Source organism: Alosa sapidissima, chromosome 19, assembly GCF_018492685.1.
Source record: "Alosa sapidissima isolate fAloSap1 chromosome 19, fAloSap1.pri, whole genome shotgun sequence".
NCBI classification, from domain to species: Eukaryota; Metazoa; Chordata; class Actinopteri; order Clupeiformes; family Clupeidae; genus Alosa; species Alosa sapidissima.
The window spans coordinates 8,501,370-8,520,816 of NC_055975.1; positions in this window are offsets into that span (position 1 = coordinate 8,501,370).

Below are 19,447 nucleotides of genomic sequence, written 5' to 3' on the forward strand. Positions count from 1 at the left end.
GTCCGCAGGCATGAGGTTATGAATACTGATCACCGGCATTATTACTGCCATGCAGCCCAGTGAACATGACTGCAGGGGCACAAACAGGGTTGTTTATCTCAGAGGCAACCAAGGGGGATGGGTCAGGTGAGCCCATGGCGGCCATTTGGCCCAGGAGCGTTGATGAACTCACTCTACTATCTGTGCACATTAACCAGGGAGATAAACTATTCAGGGAGGAATGTTAGACTTCAGATGCAGGAGGCAAATTGGATCCTCTGACTGTTGTTCATTTGCCTGTAAGGTGGAGGCGGTGGTGATGGTGGTGGTAGGGGTGGTGAGCACGTGGGCACCTCTGTAATTGCCACAGCTTCCCAGGGAAAATGTCACCCACATTACCCGAGCATGGTTTTGTTTGCTGTGCTTTATTTGTTTCTCATTATAGAAGCCTGTCGCCGCGAAATATGCTGTAACATCCCATTTAATTCTGGCTGCCGCTGAGATAGGCATTTGGGTGTTGTTCATCATTATTTTCGTCAAACAAAAATTGCAGACGTGCGACTTCTGCAAATAGGAAATAGAGTTCATGCATTTTGACAATTTGTCTGTTATGATGTGCAGAGGATGTGTGATTCTCTGTGGGTTTCTGTAGTCTCAGGTCTGTCTGTCCATCTGAATTCACATGGGGGTTGTGGTAGTAGACTGTAGCTACTCCAGTCTGAACCAGAGGCAGTTCAAAGTAGGTGGAAGAGCACAGAAGCAAAGAGACTCACCGTCAATATGTGTGCTGTAGCTTATTCCAAGATAACTGAATCAGAGATATTTCACACCATTTCACACCACAAGTTAGAGATAGCTCTCATCATGATCTGAATTTGCTTCTTTATCAACCCACTGATATGACAGAAACTACACGCAGAGATTTGTGTGTGTGTTTGAAAGGATGGAGGGAGAGAGAGAGAGAGAAAGAGAGAGAGAAAGGACTTAATGCGAGGTGTTTGTTTTAACAACCTCCCTCTACACTGCTGAGCTGCAGCTCAAGTTAAAATTCTTTTCACAGTGCACAGGTGGAGGAGCTGAAAACCTGGGAAGTGCTTGACCTGACTGCCCCAACAAACTCGATTGCATCTCACCCACTCACGCCGTGCACAGCGCAGCCGCTGGATCCTGCCCACACGGGCACCATGGGCAGCGCACATCTCTGCCTGGACAGCGGACCGATAGCAGAGGCCACAGATGGGCCTCGCGGGTCCATATGGGCACTGATGGGTCCTGGAGCCACAATGCGGAGTTGATGCCTGCATGATGTTTTACTGGTGCTGTTGGATACAATATTTATATTTGTGTTGTTGTGTGTTGTTGCTGCAGCTTTTGCAGTTATGCTAACCATAGCACTCTTCCATATGCCACACACACCTATTGTGGACTGAGCTTTGAAAAGAGCACACACAAATACACACACACACACACACACACACACACACACGCACACACACACACACACACACACAAACCTCTGCGAGGGAAAAGCTGGCATTGTACTCAGTGTGGAGGAGGCAAAGTGTTACGCAAGCGGTGGGCGTCCTCCTACCACACGCTGTGGATTTGACTACATTACTGCCATGTGTAGGTTGAAGTACTTTTTTTCTCTCTCTATCTCTCTCTTTCTCTCACTCTTTTTGACTTGCCTTATCGCATTCTGCTTTGCATTTAATCTCTCTCATTCCCTCTGTCTCTCACCAATTCTATATTATTTTCTTTCTTTCTTTTTTGCTTTCCTTCTTCTTTTCTTTCTTCTATCCTTCCTTCTTTTTTTCTTTTGCCCATTTCCCTTTGTCCCACTCATCCTCCTCTCACAATCTACCCCCGCAGACTTCAGAGGTCAAAGGTTAAAAGTTACGCAACAGAGTGCAGTACGCATGCAACCTCAAACCCACACACACACACACACACAGACACACAGACACACACACACACACACACACACACACACACACACACACACACACACACACACACACAGTGATATTTCACGGAGTGACTGACTGAGACAAAAAGTGAGAAAGTAACAACATTACAACAGTAATAACACTGGAATCCGGTGAAAGGATTTGTCCCGCTCAGTCGTCAAAAAAGGTGTGTCCTAATGACATAATGACTAACGCTTGACTTACGCTCATCCCACGCCACAACTTGTTTCTGTTAGTGAGAAACTTTTCATATTACTGGCAGACCTCTGAGGAATGCGTCCCGCGTGCTGCGCTGTGGGGCAGTGGCGTGACACTGCACGCCTCCACATACAGTATGCGGGCATTCTCTCCTGGTAGGACGCTGCTTGTAACCATGACGGAAAAAAGAAAGTGTGCCAGCAACGGCCTGACTTGGGAGAAAGTGCACACTCAGCTTAAAGCTGCATTTCCCTCCCAGTGCTTGGAATCAGCAAATACTTTTCGGGCAAGAGCATGGCAAATGTAATCTTTGGTAAACAAGTTGCAAGAGAAGAAAAGAGCCATGTAGCTCTTTGAGGGCTTTCTGGACCAGGGCCCTTCTTCAGCGTGAAGGCACGTAGGTGGGGCGGTTCCAGGCTAGGGCTTGCAGAAGATGTTGGCAAGTGGCACCCTGTCAACCAGCTCTTCATTATTCCTCCGATTCGCTGAGTCAGTCGGGAGTTACGGGCCGGACCTGGGCAACGCCTCTGTTCAGCACACATAAAAGAGCTCGGAAGGTGTGGCAAGGCGGGAGGCAGTAAATTTCCATTTTAATCTAGTTTCTGCCTCACTATCCTAAGGGCACTTGCCAGTTGCTATGGCAACATACCTGCGCAACATACCCCTACTCTCGTCTGGAACGCCGAACAAGAGACACACCCTCCTCCTGACCAGAAATCTCCACCCTAGCCGTAGAAAAAACCCTCTGATTATAGCTCTCGGTTGAGTTAGGAAAATGTTAGCAGGCTTCTTAACAGCCACCAGAAAAGGTCATTTCAAAGCTTTTAAGAAAAAAAAATCTCATCTTCATCCTGTCATTGTTTCTTTGAGTCAGGGTTGTGGCAGTCAACATATCAGTGAACCAGCTGACATTTTGGCTCTCACTTCAGGCTCAGAGTCACAGCGTGCTGCATTGTGAAACTGTGACTTGCCACAGAGCATCCTCTTGACGTGATTCTCTCCCCAAGCACGCCATCACACCCATACAGCGGGCTATTTAGTTGAGGACAAACAAGATTTGATTTATTCATTTATCTATTTATGGCTGGCACTTTTGCCCAAAGTGACTAACACGTGTCAATTACTGTAATACAGTTCTCCTGGAGCAACTTGGGTTTAAGTACCTTTGCTCAAATGCACAACGTTTGTTGCCAGGAATCAAACCCACAACTTTTCCGGCTACAGCATACTAACCAGGCTCCCGCCTCAGATGGTTAAAGGCTGATTTTAATTAGCAGATTGATGACTCACTGAGTTGGCTGGCAGGCATGAGGATCAGAGAGGTCACTGGGGCTGCAAAGTGGGCCGATGTGTGATGCCTCATACTTTGATTGGAACTGGCTTGCACGCAGGTTTCAGCTGTCAGATGGAAAGTGGCGCCCTGTTGTACATGGAGAGGTTATCAAATCTGCATCTGTATGTTACTTTGGCATTTTCAATGCGCAGGTTTAAAAAATAATATTGATCACATCCCCTTTTCTTTACATTGACCTAATTGGTCTATGTAGGTCTATGTGTTTCAGAGGTAGCCTACTGAAATAAAATATATTGCAACCTGATTGACTAGGGATGTCCTGTATGGTTTAAATTGACTTTCCCGTTGGTCCAACTGCATCCCAGGACACAGTGGTGTGTGATGTTGAGCCCTCAAGGGGATTGACTTTGCCTAGAAATCTAGACGCACCCTAGCGGCAGCAACTGTAATTTGCAGCCAGGGTTGTCTAGCAACTCTCCGTTGACTTACGAGCTGGAAAAACCAAACTTCGGTCAGGCCAATCACATCCTGTATGGAGTCGGTGGGTGGTCTTAACATAATGATGACAGAGTTTTGACGGTTCCGTGTAAATTCCCTGCTACTTTAAAACAAAGAAGACGGCTGCTGCTGGCGAACAGCAGTCTTTCGAAACAGCTTTGGCCATGACTCTTAAAGACTTTCCTAAAAAATAAAGATGTATTCAGAGTTTTGCCGACCGGATACGACAAAAGTTTAATCGACCAACTAACTCTGCATGGGACTCATGGGTTGTAGCGCTATCCTATTGCGTGCAGAGGGAATTTGAATTTATCCCGCCTCTTGGATTGAGCCCTGCCAATGGTATGTTCCCAGACCCAACATCTTTATGTGGGTCTGGCTCGTCAGGCTAGGATTGACTGCTAATATGGAGGAACCGTGGCCTCTCGCTGACTATCATCCCTCACACAACTCCTGGCATTCTCTTTTATCGAGGGGTCCAGAGTCCACCGTGAATACACATCACGGAGTGGCCATGATGGATGTGGCCAATGGAGTAGTTTTATATACCCATCTCCTGCAGACATGAATCACCATGCTATGTCAGACCAAAGCAACTCTGGCTAAGAATTTTCATCCCATAACATGTCTCCTGGCTTTAGCCCAAAAGTGAATTGAAACTCTCAAAAGGTGTCTTAGTTGGGCTACACCGGGTGGAGCATGTGCTGTAGCGTGTGTTGGAGCGTGCCTATGTTCCCACAGCCCTATGTTCCCAGACCCTAACCCTAACCCAACCCTAACCTAGAAATGTGGGAACATAGGCCTGTGGGAACATAGGGCTGACCCTGTATGTGCTACGATAATTAGCTTATTAGCACATTTTTCAATCTGTTCTTCGAGTGTTTCCGATTGAAACGTTTTAAATTAAAATTAATCAGACTTTAGCGTAATGCTCTACAAAATGTCGACTTTAAAACTTGGCAGAAATGCCGTAGGAATGCACATGTTTGTTTATGCAGTTGAAAAGGTATTAATGGAACTGGCTACATCAGATGTGAGAGTGCTGAGCACATTCAAAAGAATTAGACCAAAACAATTTTACACTCGGCAAACAGAACACTTCAGTTGCGCTCCCGGTGTATTCCGAGATTTCCAACGGTCAGAAACAACCTTTATGCAGATGATGAACTCACTATAAATTCATCAAAAATGTTTACCTATACCTCTCCATGAGTCTCACCTATCCCCATGCGTAGCTTAATCCATAACAATGTTCTGAGGCAGAAAGCATTTCTCTTCATCCTCACATCATAATGGCCTGCCATGTAAAAGTAGCCTAATAAGGTAAAGCTTTATATCCAGTCAACTGAAATGATACAGAGCTATGCTATTTTACAACATAATAGTTTTAGTCAATATTACTAGCAAGTTGACTACCATATACAAAAGCCTTGCAAAGACCAATAAAGCCACTTTGACACGGGTAAAAGCTTGTTTGCATGCTAACAGCATTGATAAAAGGGTGCTAGCATGTGGTGTCTTTTGGCAATAAACTAGCAATAAGATCAAAGCTTTTCTAACATTTCTGCTATTGCACCTTAGATCACAGAACTACTTGGTCTGAATTTGAAGATGATATAAAAAATAATTGCCTAGCCCAGTTTATTCAGTTTATTAGTAGGCCTATACATTCAATTCAATTTCAGAGCTGAGAGTGAGGCCAAATGCTTTCAAAGTGTCAGGGTATGTTCACATAGTTCGGGTGCTTTGGCTAAGTGCACCTCTGAGAGCAGATGCACTAGCCAACAGCCAGAGATGTGCCGTGCGTGCATCCATGTATATTTAATATATCGCATCACCCACCCAGGCCTCCTCCCACTCTTACTCCTCCATCCTGCAGCCAGTCAGGCAGGCTGGGAGTTTCCACCTGAGCTGCCACATTTTAACCCCCACCACTCCAGTCCGGGAGAGAGATCCCTACATGGGGATGCTGAGTGGGGCTGCAGTGTCTGCCTACAGGGTTGGCTCAGCCAACCAATGAGCTCAGAGACAGATGACGCTGCTCTGTGAGGAGAAGCTGTGTGAGTGAGTGAGTGTCTTGGTTTGTGTGGATGTGGGCATATTAGTGTGTGTTTGTTTCTGTCTGCAGTTTTATAAGTGTGTGATTACGTGTGTCTGTCTCTCTGTCTGTCGGTCTGTGTGAGTGTGTGCTTGGACGTGAAGGGGAAGGTGGAGTTGAAAGAGAAAGAAAGACAACAGAAAGGAACAGATATGTTTCAGAATCTTGAAACGTGTCTTCTGTTGTCTCTTTCTTGTTTCTTTTTTCAGTCTCTTCTCTGGAGGTGGGTAAAACATGACTGTCCTGGTTACCATAGCACCCCCACTGGTAAACCTACGCTGCTCCCTACTGTGGTGTTGCCTCTCATGACCTGCTCTAATAAGGATAATGGCAGCCCATTGCTGCACAAAAGCTATCCCCATTTCAACCCAATTATTTAGAAATGTTATTTTAAAGTTAAGTTAGTGACAAATTCTTAGTTCCTGTATCAGTAAGTTGCCGACCTGTGAGGACTGAAACAGGAATACCATGCCCTCACTGATTAGGGCCTATTGTTTGTAAAATGAAATGACAAGTTTCACACATTTACAAACACAGCCATGTGCAATGCATAAAAAGATATTCACATAAACAAATGTTAGCCGGGTAATATAAAATTAGATTTGGTCCACAACAAAGTTAAGACATTTGAAGGCTGAGTGTTTTTCAGGATCACAAGCTGTCAAAATAATCACTCTTGTGTTCGTTAGGAACTTAGGAAGCCTGTTGTCATGGAGATAAATGCTAGCAAACAAGTGCTGACAAGATGTTGCTTCCTTGTGTGACTAAGAGGCGTGAGGTCATTTATTCCACTGAGGAACGGACTCTAAGTCAGACTGTGGCTTGTCTGGAAGCAGGAAAACGGACTGAGTTGGAATCAGGACCAGAGAAATCTTGGACAAAATGATCTATGGTCGGAAAGGGAAAAGAGAAGGGTGGGGTTGGCCAAAGGGCTATCTAATTTAAATGATGCACTTGAAATGATAGCTTCAGACTTGTTATTTTAAATTAATAAAGTTTGCTCAGGTTGAACATGATGTCTTTCTCTGAATAGTGATTGGCAACTTTGCGACAGTCTTTTGCCATGTGCACAGTGATACCAACTGACACCAAAATGTGAAATGGTAGAGAGATGGAAAACAGTGCAGAGGCAAGAGAGAAAAAACAATTATCACTCCGTGCATTTCACATGGCCACACTCTGATCAGCAAAGAGAGTGTCGGTTTCCATGGCAACCAGCACGATGCAGTGGTACGTGGGTAGAGCCTAATAGATGAGTCCTCAGAGGATTTCAGGAGGAGCGTTGTGGGCTTTTGTGGGTGGGTGGAGGTTGGGTTGGGGGGTTTAAAAGCAAAACATAACAATGGTCTTCCCAACATCTGAGGGTGTTATGTGTTTGCTAATGTGTGTCTGTTTCTTGTAGGTGTGTGTGTGTAATGTGTCTATGTGTGTGTGTGTAGGAGGCAGGGTCTGTGTAAACTACTCTCAGAAAACATAATACATGCAGTAATGGACCATTAGAGATGAGAAAGATTGGGCAGAAATGGATGGCAATGATGACGGTGTGTAAGCTATGTGTGTGGGGGGGGCCACTCACAGACTTTTTTTCTTAACAGCAGTAGTATCACGCTTGACACAGAAAGACACTTTAGATTTTTCTCCCTGAAATGTACTTCCTATCAGCTTAATTTAAAAAGCTTTCAGTGTTTGTCAATACTTTTTTTTGTAAATATTCAGTGCTTATGATTTAAACATTCAGTGCTAATAATGCCCCCCCCCCCACCCAAAGCAGCTAAGGGTCCTGGGATCCTCCATCTGGGGCCCCCGCGAGTAGCAGCTTAGCCCCAGCATGGCCCCCTCGTGCCTGTGCCCTGCTCCAGTGAGAGTGCCCAGCCCTGCCTGCCTGCCTGCCTGTCTGCCTGGAGCCCTCGGCCCTGATTCACGGCTGCGCCACGCAGCAACCGAGCCACACCCAGAGGAGCCGACCACAGCCATGTCTGCTGCCAGCGCTGCTCCCACAGACACTCTCCTCTCTTGGGAAAGGAATGAGGGCCTGGCCCACATGCTTCAACAGCAAGCAGCTTGGAGGGGATGGCAAGAGGCATGTTGCACAGTAGTTTTACCCACTTGGGGTTCATTATTGGTAGCTGTGTGCAACTGTGTTGCAAAGATGAATGCAAATGTAACTCTCCCATTGGTGCTGACTCTGTATTTGATTATTGAGTCTGTCAAATAGGGACATGTAAAAGGAAATTAATCTGAGTGTTATCCATTTGCCATTGTATCGCTAAATGGTTGTGGTCGGACACAGGAAATGCTTGGAGATTCTGTATAGGCATTGTATGCGGGGAGGAAACATATGTGGAGAGGCTGTCGGAGGCATACATTTCCAGCGCCTGGTCATTACAGAGACCACGACAGGCGAGCCGCGCAGATGAAATATTCTCTGCCACATTGACAGTCTATTCAAGCCTCTGTATAATTTTCTTTTCAACTCTTAACATGGCACCATCACCACGCCTCCCCCCACTCACACTCACACACACACACAGACACACACACACACACACACACACACACACACACACACAGCCTTGCTCTCAGCTGGCTCTCTCAAGCATACTCAATATGATATAGAAACCACAGCAGTTGAACAATATGCTGTACATCAAACAGTGTGTCTTTTGTGACAGGCAGGCCAGCAGTTGCGGGCTGTTGCTGATTTACATAGACAAGAGGTCTTACAGAACACTATTTGCATGAGGAGACCTGCTCTTGTGAAGCTGTAGGAGGTATGCAATGAAAGCAAATCCATCCACACCTCTCAATAGTCATCTTTGGCACCTCCTGAATAAACACAGTCAGCTGTTGCATGAACTGCATATTGAAATATCAGTGTATGACAAATTTGATGCCCCACCTCATTCAGCAGTTCATACAGTATATCTCTGCTGCTATTTTGTAGATGCATCAGTGCATACTTCCCATAAACACCCTTCCTTGGGAATGAGGCACAGAGTGAAGATATGGTGAAGACCCAGTTTGTGTGGAGAGGATACCAGATGCATTGTAAACTTGCCTCTAATGGCAGCCATTTGTTGCTTTGTTAGTTTGTTTATATGGAACTTGAAAGGTGACCACATGAAATCATATTTCTATGATCTATGTTGCTTTACATACATCAATATAGAACACAGACATTTCATGAAATGCAAAGCACTTGCTGAGTGCACTGTGTCTTTGCATACTCACAGATGCAAGTTGTTCAAAGTGAGCCTCTTCCTCCCTCTGCTGGAATTCTTCAGTACTGCATTTTGGACGAATACAAGGTACAAAAATAATAGAAAATGTATGTATTTTTTCTGGGGCGCCTGTAAATGCAATAATTGAAAATTTGAACATTCCTTAAGGCCAATGCCCACTGGCGGAGTCTGACACGTGTGTGATGGCAAAGTTTAGATCTCCATTACTTTTATTGGAGCAAAGCCCACTGGCGGCGTCTGATGCACGTCAATGGCAAAGTTCAGATCAGCTGAATAATTTAATTATTGAATTCTTAAGAGTATAAAAAACTATGATAAACATACAGTCTCGACTGCTAAGCAAACTCTTTTTACCTGCAGTCATCATTGACGTGCGAGTCAGGCCATTCAATTATCAACATGCTGTCTTGATTCTCGTGAGAGGACTTCCAGTGATCACCTTGCCTCAAGCTGAGAAATGAATATTTACTAGCCAAATCAATAAAATGGTCGAATGTTACATTTAGCAGTGACCTGGTCCCCTCTGCTGTTGGTAGACATCACACCAGGACACCCCAGATGAGATTTCTGTACTCCGTAGCCCTGATTTAATCTCAATGTGGAGGGGCCACCGCAGTTGGCATGGCCGGCCCAACAGGTTTCATTATGGTAACAATGACTTATGAACAAAGCACGTCTTAAGGCTGCACGAGTTATCAAAGAAAACCCAGTGCCTTTCCGGTACAGTCAGTGTGTGGCAGGTTGAACTGGTTCACCTGGTAACAATTAATTTTCAAGAAAACAGGATTTATGTTTATCATCACTACAAGAAACACATAATGTGGTTTTCAGTGGGCCTCTCCCCTCTGTCATAACAAATCATACTTTGATAGATTGATAGGCCCAGAAGAGGGCACGAAAGGGTCAAAGGTTGGGAGTGGAGCAGTCACACATCTGCAACTCTCTCTGTTGCTAGACAATAGCAAAAACAGAGTGCACTTTATTCAGCTCAGTTCCAGCACCTTAACCTGAAGGGGATCACTGATACGTACAAGTACAAGAAAGTTACTTTTTCTCATATTATCTCCACCAGCTGGAAAACAGGATGCCAACTGGAGAGAGAATGCTTTGATTTTAACTGCTGTAAGGGCTAGATGGATACTGTCTAGTTAATGTATACATTTCAATTATGGTTGTCTTTTGTTCAATGACTTTTGTTCAGAGTATATGGAAATAAAGTGACAATTTCATTACCTGCTTGCAAGTTTTACAACTAACTCTGACCATGAAAATGGAACTCAGCAGCCAAAACAGCCCATCCAAACCAGTGTTGGTCAGAGAGGGCCAAAGTAGGCCTACTGGGTGTCTGATCTTGGGCTGATGACCAAGAAGAGAGCATGAGTTAGCTTGCTAGTGAAGAGTCAGACACACGCCTTAGCATCTGCATTCCTCCCTGTGGGTGGGTAGCTTGGCTCAGATTCAAGTGAAACTGTCTGTTTGGAAGCATATGTCTTCTAGCCTTGAGTGTGTTAAGTCACCCAAACAGCCTCACAGCCTTTTCTTCCAAACAGAATGCCTTTCTGAGATCGAGAACAGCCACAAGAAACAGATTAATTGGCGGTTTAGGGGTGGCACAGTGACATATATGTAAAACTGGCGTTTTCAACCCCTTTCCAAGTTTCAGTATTTGTTTTGATCCAGAGGAACGCTGCACTGTTGTTCTATTAAAAAACTGTGGGTACATAACATCTTATGCATGTTGCAACTCAGTGGAGTTATTCATGCCTGAAAACTGTCTTTGTCTTTCCACAGAAACCAACATTATACACAGAAACCAGTGTCATTATTTCTGTCATGCTTTTATCCCTAATTCCTGGTAAAACAGTGACAGGAATAGAAAGTAGGACATTTGGGAGGGGCGGACTCTTGGTGGGATTTTTCCCTCCATTTTTCCCAGGCTTCGCGGGAAAGCTCTGGTGGGAAACACAAGGTGCAAATCATTGTGTGGGAGACACATCCTCCCTCCCCACCACACACACTATCAGCAGCCAGGAACCTGGGAAAGAGAAGGGGAGGAGGCTGAACAGCCCACAGTCAACTCGGGGGGAAAATCCTCATGTCTTCCATCTATCTGCTACAGTCTACCTACACGGTGGCTTGTCTGGTCTGTGTGCTGTGCGCTACCCTTGCTACCCGCTCACCTGAAATCGAAGTGCCAGGTTTTGGCCGGGGTACAACTGAAACTGCTGCATGTTCGAACATGCGCCCAACATCCTCCAAGCCTGGATCAGGGCTCGGCCACCTCTCCACCTCCTCCTCAGTGCTGTCTTCTGGGGAGCGGAGGCCACTCAGGCCCCTTTCATCCTGTGCTTAAGGGGGATTAGCGGTTTGCATTGTGGTTGGGAGGAATAGGGAAAGCTCCCTCCTGACACCTCCTCCTCTTTCTGCGCAAGGAATAGAGGTGCGAGGATTTGGTGGCACAGCTCCTTTGTCTCACACTCCCCATCCCAGCGGAAAAGCACATAATCACTGGTTCAAGTTTTATACTGGACACATTGTGTGTGTGTCTGTGTGTGTGTGTGTGTGTGTGTGTGTGTGTGTGTGTGTGTGTGTGTGTGTGTGTGTGTGTGTGTGTGTGTTTGTGAGTGCATGTGTGAATGTCTGACAGAAAGAGAGAAAATGATCCAGAATTGAAATGTGAGTTAGGTAGCATGGCAATAGCACAATGGGTGCCTGCTTGAGGACTGCTTTCTGTTAAGGGTCCTTTAGGGATCTCCATTGGACATTTGGGAAAGAAAAACAAGAAAGTGAATTCATAATTCATAATGTCGCTTTGACCTTGATGTTGATTATGTTAATAGTCATGACACACAGAAACATATCCAAATATTTCCAGGTATTTTATTGTTGAGGTCTGGGTATTTTATTGTTGAGGTCTGGAAAAACATGGGTTCATAGATATATCCTTGGCTATTTTTTTGCCAACAGCCCACTGGTCATTATGTCTGCACTAAAGTTGCCTTCTCCAGTTGAAGTATTGCACTGGGGTCTATGGCCACGGTCAGCTGCAACATCACCATCTGCAGGTAGACTGTGGTACTACATGCTTTTGAACCCTGGACAATGGTGTTATTGCAAAAACACAATCAAAGGTCAATCATTGGGAAGCTGTGTTGGTTAGAAAGCCTAATGTCAAGTGGACATCAAGGTTGCCTTCACACTTGGTCACTCAGTTCCGGTTTCGACGCCGACGAGAGTGGCAGCATGTCGAGGTAGCTCCGTGTCTTTCTTGAATTTCCCCTTGGGGATCAATAAAGTATCTATCTATCTATCTAATCTATCTATTTATCTATCTGGTCCGTTTAACTCAGTGTTTCTCAAAGTGTGGTCTGGGGACCACTGGTGGTCCGCAAGCTATCCCAAGTGGTCCGCGAGCAAACATGATAAAATATAATATAGATGAGTTGTTTAAAATACTGAACCAACTTGTATGTAAACAGTTCTGCAACACTGCCTACGTAAGCTATGGCAGTTTAAATACAGTTTTTCTCGATTGCTTTTACCTGCTTAAGTAAACTAGAACCCACTTGGTCTTCATGACTACTTTCTTTGCACAGCAGAAGTCATCTCTTGCGAATGTGTTCACACAATTTCATTGGGTTCACACATTTCTCACACCCTTTTGCAAAACAGTTAACACAGGTGTCATTCAAAAGCCCCAAACTCTATTGGTTTTCCCATGCTAAACAAAAGGAAAACATCTTTTCACAGGTGGTATAGATTCCTTGCATAAGTCTGAATTTCTGATACACCTGTGTGAAACTCCTTTGCACAATTCTTCAATCAGCAATCATTCATTCTACATAAGAGATGTCTGTTCTGTGTTGCTATTTGCAAGTATGGATCTAATGCACATTTAGACAAAGTACTGTATTGCCTATTTGGTGGAGAAAACAGTACAAAAGGTCTTTACTGTATGTCTATTTCGATGAAAGTTGTAGTTCAATGAAATTTACAGTATCTTGCTAGGTGTTTGCTGTATGTCTTACATGTCAATGACAGTTACATCTTGGAAGGAATGAATAATTTGTTTTTTTATTCAGTATATTTTGTCTTTTCAGAGTTTTTTTCTGATACCAGAAAAATGAGAAAGTAATGAAACAGACATAGCAAAAATGCTCATTTTGAGAACTAGATTTTGCATTTTGTTGCCCAGTGTGTAATGATTGATTAAAGAGTGTTTTTGAATTGGCAACAAGTTGTAGTGTTTGAAGGCAAGATTTGCTTTTGCTGCATGTTTTAAGTGTTTTGAGAGAGTAACAGCCTTTTGCAAGCAAAATGTGTCATTTTGTCCAGAGTGCTTTTGTTCAGACACAGGTGTTACTGTAACTGTTTTGAGAATGTGATGTCAGAGTTGACACAGGTATCAAAACGATCGAGAAAAACTGTAATAACATTGCCACAATAAGCAAGGTGGTTCAGTGAGTAGGCCTATTGTGTAATATACTGTTGAAGTAGGTCTACTCTTTTTTTCTTTAGATAGATGGTCCGTGAGTTTTTTTTTTTATTAGTTAAGTGGTCCTTGGTCTGGAAAAGTTTGACGGCTGGTCTGCTGTTCACATTACATTTTTGTTTGCACATCTGGGCCTGTTTATGTCATACACACTAGCTTTAATTTACCAATATCACTTGGCAACATTGCAAAAACAGCAGTTTATTTATTCAGTTTATGACCACTGTCTAGGGTCCGCAGCCGGGTTTGGTAGACTGCGATCACATTAGAAAAAAATAACCGAACCATCGGTCCAAACAAACTCGTGTCTGGACTGAAAGGGTCTAGTGTGAATGCGCCCTAAGTGGTCAGTTTAGTAGGCCTATATTTATACATGTAGATTAGCCGTCACATGTTCAAAAAATGCCTTTCTTCCCCATCCCTCGTTGATGGGATTTTTAGCTCAGCTGTGTAACTTTGGAACTGTGTAGAACTGTGTGTGTGTGTGTGTGTGTGTGTGTGTGTGTGTGTGTGTGTGTGTGTGTGTGTGTGTGTGTGTGTGTGTGTGTGTGTATGTGTGTGTGTGTGTGTGTGTGTGTGTGTGTGTGTGTACGTGTGGGTGTGTATGTGAGTGTGTGTGTGTGTGTGTGTGTGTGTGTGTGTGTGTGTGTGTGTGTGTGTGTGTGTGTGTGTGTGTGTTTGTGTGTGCAGTTATGCCTTCTACAAATCACAGTCACAGGAAACTTGCCTGGGCTGAAAAAGAGGCCTAACCGGGTGAGGCAGGGGGACATTCTTGGTGTTCACTCTCCTTTAGACTCTCTGCCAAACAGGTTAACCTGTCAGACTGTCTGGATTTAGATATAGGGGGCAAACACTGATCTTACTTGATTTTACTTTGATCCTCTATGACCAACAGAGATTGGTGACTAAAGTACACTATGAGCAATCAGATCAGGCAAATGTATTAATAGACTTATATAGAGGCATGAAAGCTGACACATCTAGACATATACAGAGAGAGAGAGAGAGAGGAGGGGCGGGGGTGGGGGTATGAGAGAGAGAGAGAGAGACTTCAGACATTGTCATGTGCTTCAGTGACAACAATCCTTCTTATCACATACCTGAAAGGAGATGTCCTACTGCAGGTTTTAGACCCTCCTTCCCGGTTGGAGAGAGAAAGAGAGAGATAGAGAGAGAGAGAGAGAGAGAGAGAGAGAGAGGTACGTGATTCCTTTCCAACCGTCCTTGTGGCATCGTTACAATTGGTAGATCTTCAGGATGCATTAGCATGCCGTCACATACAAAACGGACATACGTGGAAAAGCAGTGCTTGAGAAACAATCAGACACACATAGATTTCAAATGAAGCAACACCAAGTCCATGAGTTTGTTTACTGAGGATCCACTGTACCATTGCACTGTCATTTTTATTAAAATTGTCAGCAGAATTAATGTAGTGCGAAGGATTGCTAAAGGTGTGCTTGGAAAACATGTACACTTTGAGGGAGTTTGAAAGCTCAGTGATCTGATGAGAATGTAGTGGAGTCTGTCTGGGTGCATTCCAGTGTAGCTGCTGGCTATCTCTGAACTTGCAACTTGGGTTTGTCGCATGGTGCAGATATACCAGATTCTTCCACCGCTTTCCATACAGCCTCATACGGCTGACTTGTCATATCGCAGGTACTGCTTAGCGCTCTTGTCTTGCTTTTATTGGTGCCTCACACAGATCAGGTAATCAGGAGTTCAGGATCAGGACTTATGCTGAGCAGAGTGCCCCTGTGTATTTACATACTTGATTTACATACTAAAATGCCATTGTTCCCTGGTGAATCTCTAAACACTGAGATGTTGCTTAGCATGATATCCGGAGGTCTGCCCAACAGACTAAAATCTGTGGGTAAAATGAGATGAAAGGGTGGTTTGGATATGCATTCTGCCATAGCTGGGCTTTTACCAGTGGAAATGTCTGGGCCTGTGGCATTGTAACAGTTCACAGATCATGTGTCTGTATTGCCCAGGTGTACAAATACAAATTTGTCTTCAGTTAGTTGAAGCCCACTTATGACTTGGAATCCTACATGATTCCAAATAACCCATCAAACAAAACGTTGTTATTCCAACTGACTCCTCAAACAGCACTTTATTTACTGTGCCATTACTTTGATAATCACTAGCTCAATTTACTCAGTACTGAACAGTTTGCCGTTCTGTTCCTATACCTTCAGGCTAAAGCTCTCCATTTCCCCAGAACTGCATGTACTATTTTAAACCACAAGTCAAGTGCACGTATGACTTTCAACAGGTAATCTACAGGTTTCTGTACAGGTAATCGGTACTGATACATGTTTCTAAATATCTCATTTATCACAAGTCAATGCACTGCATGACATCAGTTATGGAAAAAGGAACTTTTTCTGTTGCCAAACAGTACGCCTGTGTGTTGAAGCTGACAGGACATGCTCATCTGACGGTAAACGTGTTTGGACCTGCGGTCTACCTCGAGAGGAGAGAAACAAAAGCGCCAGGGCGAACTTGTTAGCACCAGTGAAAGGCAGGACAACCAGTTACTTTCAATAATGATGGTTCACAATTCAGTTGCTATGGAAGAGGATTAGTTCTGAAACTGTGAAATTGTTCAGAATCTTTTGTCAGGGTTCACTATAGTTTAATTGGTATTTGAGACCCTCAGTAAATCTCCATGTCAACAGCCATTGTCCAATGTTATAGAGATAAATCACACAACTTGTAAGTTAACACTGTGCCTCTGGTATACAGGAATCAGTACTTGTGTCTCTGTAAAGTGACAAAAGGAGGAGGTTTAGTATGACCTGGGTTGGCCACCTAAGACGTAAACCTTTTCCCATCAGCTCATGCTGGAAGCCGTTTTGATATCTGTCAGATCAATTGATGTAGATTCAGAACAGAGTCTAAAGCCATTTTCCCTCACAAGCCAGCATAACGGGACTCAGGGCCTCTGCATGTTGTGGAATAACAATATAACTCATAACAGAGAACACTCATGTAAAGAACATGCAATGTTATTATGACATTATTAGATGTTATCTGGAACCCTTGAGTGTTGTGAGCGTGTGGCCTGAGAGAAGTCTGTTTGTGTGTCCTCAGCGGATCTGGGAAAGTTATAGGTTTCCCATTTACTCCTCCCGTTGTTTGTAGCAATAACGGTGATTCTAAGCCGTTGAGAGTGGCCATCTTACAGATAGCAGCCGCCTGCTGCCACGCTCAGCAAGCCATGAAAAACAATAACAAACTCCCAAACAAATCATCCCAACATCCCATAACACCTGGAGACATGGATACAGCATTCACTGCACGACAGAGAAGGAAAATGAAACGGGGGGGGGGAGGATTTGCATGGGGGTCAGTGGTACCCTCACCGTCCAGAGTGTTTGCACTGTAAGCACAAGGAGAGCCATGATAACATCTTCCCAGCAAAGCTTTGGAGAAAACAGGCCAGCTCAGCACAGCCTCTTCAGACATGTTTATTTGTAACTCCGACCGAGAAAACACACAACAAAAGATAAGCTATTGTTGATAGATTTTGTTGACGTGATAGAGTTTATAGTTTTCAGATAAGGAGTACATATAACAGCAATATGAAATTGATAGTCATAGCTCACTATGCAGCAAAAACATGCAATTTACAGACACACAATGAAAGATCAATGTTTTTTAAAAACCAAAGATGTTTGTTAGAAGCCCCCCTAGGCCTATCATGTGACAATCAACCCCAAACAAGCCCAAACCCCTGGAGAAATGATTGCATTTGCATCTAATTTCCATCACAACCTGTGTTTTTTTGCGTGCCTTAGGTGTAAACTGTGTCGTGACAGGTAGAATAAGACTTCACATCAACTATGAAGAACTGTGGGATGAAGGAGAGAAAAACAGAGAGAGAGAGAGAGAAGGAGAAAAGGGGAGTGTAAGAGAGGGAGATAGAGGAAGAGAGAGAGAGAGAGAGAGAGAGAGAGAGAATGCGTGTGTGTGTGTGCGAGGGCAGGGGAATTTGGTTAGTGGGTTACCACATAAGACTGTTGATTCCCACTGAACAAATAGGCAGTTCAAACAGGTACTAATCACATGCTGGAAGGACAGTTAACTGTCTGATGAGGAACTACATGAGGGAGCAACATAGATTCCATGGACATTTATGGACTGTAAACATTTCAATTTATACATGTATTTGTTATGTCATGTATACCTTTCTCAGAAGCTTTCTATTTAAAATATGAAACTATATAAGTAAGGTGACATAATATATTGTATCAAACTATAGAAAATTCTATTTTAAATGTAAACTATTTTTTTCTCACAAACAGATTTTAGAACAAAAACATAATGTGATTCATTCACAAGCATTTGTCCTGAGCGCCAAAAGTAGTCTCTACTGCACAAAAGTCCTGAAAGTACTGATTCTGAAATACTAATGTCTGCCTGAGTCATCAGCCCTGTGGTGTCTGCCTCATGTAGATGATCTCACCTCCTGACTAGATCTCTGCCGCCCAAGAGCCTAATACAAATATAAACAAGCTCTCAGGAGAAGCAGGTGTCTCTCCAATGGGATGTATAAACAATAAAGCAGGACATTGATGGGGGAGGTGTGTGTGTATGTGTATGTGTGTCTGTGTGTGAGGGTGGTCATGTGTTTACCTACTGTAATTCAGTCATATCATATTTACACACTTGATAGCATCTCTAATTCTCTCCCTGCTAAGGAGAACAACTCCTTGTTAAGTCCTTGTCTTCTTTAAACTTAAGCCACTTAAATGGCTGATGTGTACTAAAACACAGAGGAGATATTTTCAATCTTTGTAGTGTATCTAGTGGACTGTAACTATTAGGTGTTATCTGAACAACTTTGCATATCAGTTTAGATACCTAGGTATCTATAAATCCACACATGCGGGGTTACAGTTCTCAGTGAGGGATCCCGGCATGTTTGTTTGCATAATGACCCTTAGAGGTGGATTTTCCCTATTAGGGACAATGACAAGACAGCAGCCCAAAACAAGTGCAGGGAAGAACTTGCACACTCAAACAGCACACACAATTATCTGTTAGATTTGGGTCAGGGTTGTTCAGGGTTGGATCAGAGATTCTGTAGATACAGACATCTGGGTCATAAGGTAGACCACATGATCTTTTCAATTAAGCCAGGCGGCAGGCTCATCAAATTTCCCCAGTGGTTGAGTTGCATTGATGCCGGTGGTATTTAGACAACCACCTAATCCAGCTATATGCAATGATTGTAGCTCTCTCTTAACTTCTGGTTTTTAATCAGCCAAAGAAGACATGTGTAACCCCTCTGTTACACTTCATTGGCTTCCTACAGCAGCCAGAATTAAATTCACATCCCTCACTGTCCTAAAGGACACTTAGCCTACTGCATCTGCTCTATTTGAATTCAATGATCCAGATGTCCCCTCTCATCCACTGTGGTCCTCTGATGAGCATCTGCACAGTCAAGACTCTTCCTCAGTGATTCCTCCTTGGTTAAATCAGTTAATGTTCTGTTTTTGTGATAGTTTTGGGACTTGAAATTGAAATGTTTAGAGACTCATCTGTTCACCTTATACTTATTTAGTTCTTTACCTTTCAGAGTTATGCTTTCTGTATGTTTTTTGTTATTAAAACTCATGATTTTCATAGTTGATATTTTATATTATTGTTATTGATATT